Source organism: Pongo abelii, chromosome 3 (assembly GCF_028885655.2).
Source record: "Pongo abelii isolate AG06213 chromosome 3, NHGRI_mPonAbe1-v2.0_pri, whole genome shotgun sequence".
Taxonomy (NCBI): Eukaryota; Metazoa; Chordata; class Mammalia; order Primates; family Hominidae; genus Pongo; species Pongo abelii.
Window position 1 is genome coordinate 101,285,006 of NC_071988.2, and position 9,194 is coordinate 101,294,199.

General features: G+C 40.6%; 1 pseudogene; it reads left to right on the forward strand.

The window, feature by feature from the left end:
* The first annotated feature begins 6,049 nt into the window (after window positions 1-6,049).
* On the forward strand, window positions 6,050-7,690 carry LOC100436745 (importin subunit alpha-1-like; annotated as a pseudogene).
* Window positions 7,691-9,194: the final 1,504 nt, after the last annotated feature.

The following is a 9,194-nucleotide window of genomic DNA, read 5'->3' on the forward strand; positions in this document are numbered from 1 at the left end:
CAGCCCCCATGCGTGGTTTACAAACCCAAGACTAAGGATTCCATGGGAGGTGACGGCCTCCTCACTCCTCACTCCACCCCACCCCCTACTACCACAAACACTCTTTATGAACTTCCTCTTTTTTTTCTAAAGAAACCTGCTTAGTTTTTTTTTTTTTTTTCTCTCTAAAAAAAAGCCAAGCCAAGGAAAGGCCAGAGTGGGGAGTGGGAGGGGATAGCAGGCCTTTTTGGGAGTAGTAAGTTGTACCTCAAAATATTTCAACCCACTGTCATTTCCCTGCAAGCTCCAGTTCTGGAGAATTTCAGCTTTGGGCAAGCTAGGTCTCCTTTGCAAAACTTGTGCAAGCACTCAAGTTTGTGCACAAATCCTCTGTCTACTAGTTCTGCTCTCCCTCCTCTCTCTTCCCCCCACCTCCGTGACTTCCGCCCTCCCTTAGTCAAAACTGGCTTTTAGAACCTACTACCTTTTCATTTTTAACAAAATCAATGCTTCATGTAGTACTTACATATACATCTCTTCTGTTTGTTGCCATATGTATTTAACTTTTCATTTATTATATTTGATATACAACCAGATATGTCAGCTCTTTGAAGATAAAAATTAGTTACTTTAACAAAGATTCATTGAGTGCCTATTATTTGCTAGGCACTGTTCCAGAAGTGGAGGTTAGTGCACAGAACAAGATAACAAACCCTTGCTTTCATGAAGCTGACAGTCTGGCTGAAGAGTGAAAACAGACAATAAGAAATAAATACATAAGCAAGGAAAAAAATGTCCATATTGGAAAGGTGGCTTGTAGAAATTTAAAATATTGTGATGATAAAGAATGACAGACTCAGTGACTAACAAAAAAGACCCAGTCATTCCAAGAGCTCTAAGGGGAAACATTTGGAGTTACTGCAAAGGTCCATAGACATTAGCTTAGCATATTCAAAAAAGAAAAAAAAAAACTGTGTGGCTGGAGCTTTGCAGGTAAGATGATGTAAGAGAAATAGGCAAGGGCCAGATTATGTGATGCTTTGTTTACTGAGATAAGGAATTCAGATATTTAATATTGAGTGTGATAGGAGGTTATTAGAGGAGTTTAAGCCCAGGAATGGAGTGGCAAATGAATTGGTATGATCTGTGTTTTTCAAAGATCATTCTGGCTGCAATGAAACAATGAATTTGGAGTTAGCAACAGTGACAATAGGGAGAGCAGTTAGGAGACTATTGCAGTAGCAACATGTGACAGACAATCCTGAGGTTCATAAATTTGGAAAGGATAACTTCATTTCTTATAAAGGGTTACAGCTGCAGGCTAGACATCTTGACAGGCTGGGAAGTGTAGCCTCTGGCAGAGACAAAAAGCAAGCACTTTGAGGGAGGAAAGGTTGGAACAGGAATTTATGCTGAATGAGTTGGCCAAGTATACATATTCAACAGGTTATAGGAGGAACTATGAATATTTCTGAAGCAAGGGGTACATGAACTATGCATATTTCTGAAGCAGGTGGGTTAAGTTTCCACATCAAAGTGAACATGGGACATACGCAACATGCATTTTTAGTAAGCAAACATGAATAGTAAGCAAACATACAAGTTGCGTATGTCTCATGTTCACTTTGAGGTGGAGACTTAACAATTAAATGTATTATAATTAGGCCCTATATGTCAAAAGGTGAAACAGAAGACATGAAGGCACTCAGTGTCACAGCCTCTGTAAACTGGCGAGAACCAGTCTATGGTCAGTGGTCTCTTATCAGGAGAAAGTTGTTAAAATCAGTCTCTTGTCCAGTCAAAGCTGTAGTTATGGCTTGTGGAACAGGGATGGGGTGGAGGATTAATTAATTAGTGTCTTGCAGTCAGTAAGATGCAATTGTTTCAATATTGCTTATCTTGAGGCCAGTGTTTGTTTAGATGCTAGAGAAAAAGAAAACCCTTTTGGCAGTTAGAATATAGTTTATTTTTTTAAGTGTAGGAGTGTGTGACTTAACCTTTGCCTGGCATGGTCTTAGGTCTTGTTTATAATTTGGTGTCTTATGAACACAGAGTACATTCTGTCAGTCTTATCATCTCTTTTTTAACAAAGGCAAAATAAAATGGTACCATCATCACTATAGCAACTAACCTGAGAGTTATGAATGGATGAAAACTTCAATATTTACAGGCAGACCTCCATTTTGAAAATATGCTCATTACAAATGTCAAAGATTGAATGGAGGGTGGCTAAAATCCCTTCTCACTCTTTGCCAACTGGTCACTTGGGGATGGAAATTCCACCACTGTCAAATGCATCAATCTGCCACTTTTTACCTGATGGAGTGAGGAAGATACTGAGGGGCAAGGGGCTAACTAGATGGAAGATAACTTTTACTTTTGTAAGAAGGAAACATACAGCCTTCATAATTTTCAAATAATTAAGCACTAGAAGAAAGTCCTTAATTAGTCCTGAGACTAATTAAGAAAGTCCTTAAAGCACCTTAATTCTGTCCTCCTTGGCTTCGTCTTTTCTTGAAGCTCTAAAATTCTGATTACTTCTGCAGCCCTCCAGTTTCCAGGTATGTGTTGCCACTTCTCATTTCACATTTCGGTCCAACCTGAATACATAAATCTCCTTGACTTCCCATAACAGAACTGAAACAGGCTGACATTTTCAGCAAATTTGTATCAACAGCTTGTTCAAGTTTCAAGGTTTTTTATTCATTGCTGGTTGAAATTGGTTTCCATTTTCAACTTTAATCTTAAGACAGAATCAAAGATATTATATGCCACATCAGCATGTTATTGAATAAAATCTGGGGAAAAAATGTATCCCCCAAAAAAAGTGACAATTTGTTTCATGTTAGAAGGAGATAGAAGGCAAAGAAATATGAGACATGATACTAACCATGTACTCTATCCTCCTAAGGAAGTATTTTAAACTCACATTTGTTGGTTTCCTTTATCCCTAGTCTTGACTAATTACCTGCTCATCTTCTGGGACTTCCCAAACTGGTCTAAGAATCCATCTTGTCCTAGGTTCAAACTAAAGCAAAATACCTCAATTTAAAAGTTCTTCTTCCTCAAAATTTCCAGGCCTTCTGAGAGTACTCCCACTCAGTTCTTCTTTCTTGAGCACAAGACTGGCAGAGAATATTGACATACCAAAAAAATTGTACCACTCTTTTGTTTATCTGTTTGCTTGGGTAAAGAATTCATCCCAGTCCTGGAGCATTTTGCATCTCACTGACTTGCTCATGTAAGATCTACAGCAAAGCAAAAAATGGCCTCATCTGGCACAGACCAATAACTAATCAAATCACTTTCATTTAATAAAAATTAATCAGAAGATCATTAATTACTGGGGCAACCAACTGTCTTAACTTGTCACAGACTGAGGGGTGTCTTCAGTCTCATGGACATGGGACTTTCCATGCTAAAACTAGGGCAGTCCCTGGGATAGTTCCTGGCAAGCAAAGCTGTTGGTCATTCTTTTCCTAAGCAATAATGAGGGAAGATGAAAGCAAAAGCAGACGTGAAAATCTCTCCAAGCCGTGAAAAATAAGTGGTAGCAAAAGCAGTACTTTCCCTCTCCTTCATCAGTGAGAGCACTCTGGGAATTGTATCAGCTGGAGAATAGCCAGGTAAGGTTTCAAACTGACTTTTGTACCATGACAGTCATGCTGGGACCCTGTTTAATCTTCAATCTGACATCAAGAATGGGAGGGATAATGCAGATTTTTTAAGAGAGAGAGAGAAAAAGAGACTCTATACTGCATTATGTAGGTAAATAAATCTAAAAAATGTCTCTTTTGTCAAATTATTTGTATTTCCACTGAATTATTTGGCTTTACAATCCATGAATGCCCCCACTCTTTGAAAATTATTCTTTGTATTAAATCAAACTTCTAACTCAGTGTTAGAATGTATCACCTTATTAATAAAAATGCTAATGAACCCCAAAACATTTTAAATTCATTCTAATGCAGTTAGAATAGCTTGAGATTGACATCTGATGATTTAAAGTCTTCACTAGACCCCCTTTCATTGTCCTTTTTTTCCTATCTGCAGAGCTCTGATGGACTACATGTTAAATTATATTTAATTACTTATTTACTGGTCTTTTATTGTACTTAACGAATGTTTACTGATACCTACTATGTATCAGGTAATGTTTCAAGCACAAATGTTAGACTTTCTATTCTCAAGCAGTTTGCATTTTCAATCTCCTGTCGTGAATTTTTTTCCATCACCCCATACCCCAACAAATAAACTAACAGAAAGGCGAATAAGCAACAACAATAAAAGTATTCTTTATGTGTAAAAAAGTATATAATCTATATTATTTGCAAGTAGACATCTTTTATGGTATACACGACTACAGACGTGACTATCCTGGAAGTTGAGTACCATACTGAAAATGATTCATATTCATGTCACATGGGAAATGATTCATTATATGATATCTACAGTGATTCAGAAGAAGAAAATAAATCTTCACTACCTATAAGTGATAAAGCTTATTTCAACTTTTATCAGGCATAGTCATTAAAGAACTAGATTTCGTCAATGTCTGAACTAGTTCCTGAGAGTGAATAAAATGCCTTTGGAAGGTGCAATTGCCTCTAAATTAATATCTCTATGTATGACAATAGGGGGTGCTAACTAATGTTAGAGAATGATTACTAACATCTGCATTTGGGATCAAATGTGTCTCAAATTGAGTTTCTCCGAAACAGACTTGAGATTCAGAGATTTGCATGCAGGAGGTATATTGAGGCATGCAGCAAAACCTCAACGAAGGAATGAGGGAAGCAGGAATTGTCAGAGAGAGAAACTTGAACCATGATGGAATTCCAAAGGAGGCTTCAAGCAACCACCAAAGGTAACTCTGGAGCTGTGATAGCCTTTCATAGTTGTCCTGAATTGAGTGAGACAAGGGAGCCAGCGTTTGTTACCCCTCATGGATCACTCACTAAATGTGGGCTTCCACTCTACAGGGGAAAGGCATAACCTTAAGCAATGGCAGCTTCTTTTGACTTGGGGCAGTTATGAGGAGGGACTCAGTTGTGAGCTGTCAACAGCAAAATCCTGGCTGTGGGGAAATTAGTGTTTCAGCCCTGAAGGAGGAATCTAGGTGATGCAACTACAGCACCTACAACCACAGCATCCAGAATATCCAAGAAAAGCCAAGACACCTGGCAGCTAGTTTGATGAAAGTCCTATCTCATGTGCAATGTCAGACCTTCATAAAGCAGCTCAGGCTTGGATTGGCATCGTAGAATGATAAAGTCATGTAACTGCATCACTTCTCTCATGCCTTCTGTCTTAGCTCTGATGCAGGTCAGTTTCTCAATTCTCGAAGGAATTACTCTAATAGTATTCTATTCTTCCTATACCTTCTCCATATTTCAATATAATTAGTCCCCTGTAGTATAAAACCAATCATATTAATCACCCACCTAGTTACTGCAATGGAATATGGTTTCCTAACAGTGGAAGGCCTTCCACAATAGCATTACAACTTAGCTTTGTATCCTCACCTCGAACAAGTCTAGTCCCTTCATATACTTGATGCTCCAGAGAAACCATAAAAGTCACTGTTCCCCTCCTATGCACAAGTATATCTTTTGGATTTACCTTGTTTTGTACTCCCATTTCCCTGATACTGTGTTCTAGGTGTCAAATGCTATCTCCTCTTTCTCTTGCCTTCTATTCTCTTACTGAACAATTCAGGTCAAAAGCCATTAGGTGGGCCAAGCACTGGGTGCTAGGGTGGTGCAGAGCTACAGTAAAGTAGTCCAAGCAGTGTGCGGAAAACCAAGCAGGGCAAGGAGAGTGTCCCCATGGTGCAGGGAAGGACAGCCTGGCATGGAGCATTGGAGACGGAGAAGGGTGAGGAAAGTGTCTACCTGGGAAGGTGGCCCAGCATGAGGAATAGAGAAATAAGCCAGTGAGCAGATTACCTGGTGGTGAGAAGGAGGTGACGTTTCTGACCCTAATTAAGATCAGGAGGACAACACTTCTTTGAGCTGAGTCGAAGTGGATGCTTTGAGCGCAGCCGCCCCACAGCCGCCGATCACTGTGTCACTTCCTGTAGAACCCTGGGCCTGCTTTGCAGCTTTCCTCCCTTTGTCTCATAACCATGTCTACCAATGAGAATGCTAATATACCAGTTGCCCAAATTAACAGACTCAAGAACAAGGGAAAAGACAGTACAGAAATGAGGTGTTGCAGAATAGAAGTCAATGTGAAGCTGAGGAAAGCTAAGAGGAATGACCAGATGCTGAAGAGAGAAATGCAAGCTCATTTCCTGATGTTGCTGCTTCTCCGCTGGAGAAAAATCGCAAAACCCAGGGCACTGTAAATTGGTCTGTTGATGACATTGTCAAAGGCACAAATAGCAACAATGTGGAAAGTCAGCTCCAAGCTACTCAAGCTGCCATGAAACTACTTTCTAGAGAAAAACAGCCTCCCATAGGCAACATAATCTGGGCTGGTTTGATTCCAAAATTTGTGTCCTTCTTGGGCAGAACTGATTGTAGTCCCACTCAGTTTGAATCTGCTTGGGCACTCACTAACATTGCTTCTGGGACATCAGAATAAGCCAAGGCTGTGGTAGATGGAGGTGCCATCCCAGCATTCATTTCTCTGTTAGCATCTCCCTATGCTCACGTCAGTGAACAAGCTGTATGGGCTCTAGGAAACATTGCAGGTGATGGTTTAGTTTTCCGAGACTTGGTTATTAAGTATGGTGCAGTTGACCCACTCTTGGCTCTTCTTGCAGTTCCCGATATGTCATCTTTAGTATGTGGTTACTTATGTCATCTTACCTGGACACTTTCAATCCTCTGCTGCTACAAGAATCCTGCACCCCCATTAGATGCTGTTGAGCAAATTCTTCCTACCTTAGTTTGGCTCCTGCATCATGATGATCCAGAAGTATTAGCAGATAGCTGTTGGGCTATTTCCTACCTTACTGATGGTCCAAATAAACGAATTGACATGTTCTTGAAAACAGGAGTTCTGCCTCAATTTGTGAAGCTTCTAGGAGCTTCTGAATTGCCAACTGTGACTCCTGCACTAAGACCCATAGGGAATATTGTCACTGGTACAGATGAAGAGACTCAGGTTGTGATCGATGCAGGAGCACTTGCTGTCTTTCCCAACCTGCTCATCAACCCCAAAACTAACTTTCAGAAGGAAGCTACATGGACAATGTCAAACATCACAGCTGACCCTCAGGACGAGATACAGCAAGTTGTGAATCATGGATTAGTCCCATTCCTCACAACGTTCTCTCTAAGGCAGATTTTAAGACACAAAAGGAAGCTGTATGGGCCATGACCAACTATACCAGTGGTGGAACAATTGAACAGGCTGTATACCTCATTCATTGTGGCATAATAAAACCATTGATGAACCTCTTAACTTCAAAAGATACCAAGGTTATTCTGGTTATTCTGGATGCCATTTCGAACATCTTTCAGGCTGCTGAGAAACTAGGTGAAACTGAGAAACTTAGTATAACGATTGAAGAATGTGGAGGCTTAGACAAAATTGAAGCTCTACAAAACCATGAAAATCAGTCTGTGTATAAGGCTTTGTTAAGCTTGAGAAGAACTTCTTGGTAGAGGAAGAGGAAGATCAAAATGCTGTGCCAGAAACTACCTCTGAAGGCTATACCTTCCAAGTTCAGAATGGGACTCCTGGAACCTTTAACTTTTAGATCATGTAGCTGAGGTATGTTTTTGTTGTGTACTATATTTGGTATTTTGTCTTACTGTTTCTCTCCTAAGAAGTCTTTTTAAATGTGGTTGGTTATTGTAGCACTTTTTACACTGAAACTATACTTGAACAGTTCCAACTGTACATACTGTAGGAAGCTTGTCCTCTGAATGAGTTTCTTATTTCTATGTGGAATTTCTTATCTTGCAGCATCCTGTAAATAAACAATAAAGTCCACCCTTTACTTAAAAACAAAAAATCAAGAGGACTTCTGCATGGGGGAAAGTTCACTGTGGAGTATTTGGAGCCCAAACATGGACCTCCATGCAGGGGATCATCCCCACGCAGGGTGTCAGAGGATGAACAGGGAGAGAGAGAGTCAACACTGGAAGGCAGAAGCTGTCTCAGGATGCCAGAACATGAGAGGAGTGAGTAGGGCTGTTGCAGCAGAGCACAGAGTATAAGAACTCAAGCATTTGAAGAGGAATTCTGGTCAGGGAGAGAGCCCAGCTGAGGTATATAAACCCAACCAGGGTAAGGGGGGCTTCAGAAAAAGGAGAAGCTTGTCAAAGGAGTGACTGACAGACTGACACCCAGCATAGTGTGTCATAGTCCAGGTGGGTTGCCTAGGTGGCAACCAAGTGCAGTGTGTCAGAGCTTGAGAGAGAGAAGGAAAGGCTTCGACATGGAGGGAAAAGGTATGTGAAGCCTGAGGCCACAGGTAGAGATTCAAGCAAGATGAGGAGGATGTCCACCCAGGGTAGGAAGAGGCACCTCGTGACTGGGGCCAGATCCTGAGTGAAAGTGCAAGGTGGTGCTCATGTCAGAACTTAAGCAGAGTGAGAGAATCTGTGTTGGAGAGGGCAACAGTGGTGATGAGAAATTGGTTCACTCAGGAAGTGCTTTCATCCCTTCAGGCTGCTCTAACAAAATACCATAAACTACATGGCTTGCAAACTACAGAAATTTATTTCTCACAGTTCTGGAAGCTGGAAAGTCCAAGATCAAGATGCAAGCAGATTTGACATCTGATGAGGATCGTCTTCCTGGTTCATGGGCAGCCACCTTTTCACTGTGTCCTCAAATGGCAGAAGGGGCAAAGCAACTCTCTGGGACCTCTTTTAAAAGGACATTAATCCCATTCATGAGGGCTTCACCTGCATGACCTCCCAAAGGCTGCAGCCCAGATACTATGACATTGGGGATTAGGTTTCAACATGTGATTTTGGGGGAAATATAAACTTCCAGACCATAGTGAGGGATTAAGTCAAACTAGTATAGATAATGGGAGTTACCATCAGAGAAGAAAGCTGTAAATAATGAAATTGAAAAATCTAGAATAAATCCTGTGGTGCTAGCTTGCAATTGGAGATATTAGTGTGAATTCATATATATAATTACAGATATAGATGTGAGTATATGTGCAGATGCAGTAGTCCTTCCCCCTTATCTGCAGAAAATAGATTTCAAGTCCTGCAGTGGTTGTCTGAACCATGAATAGTACC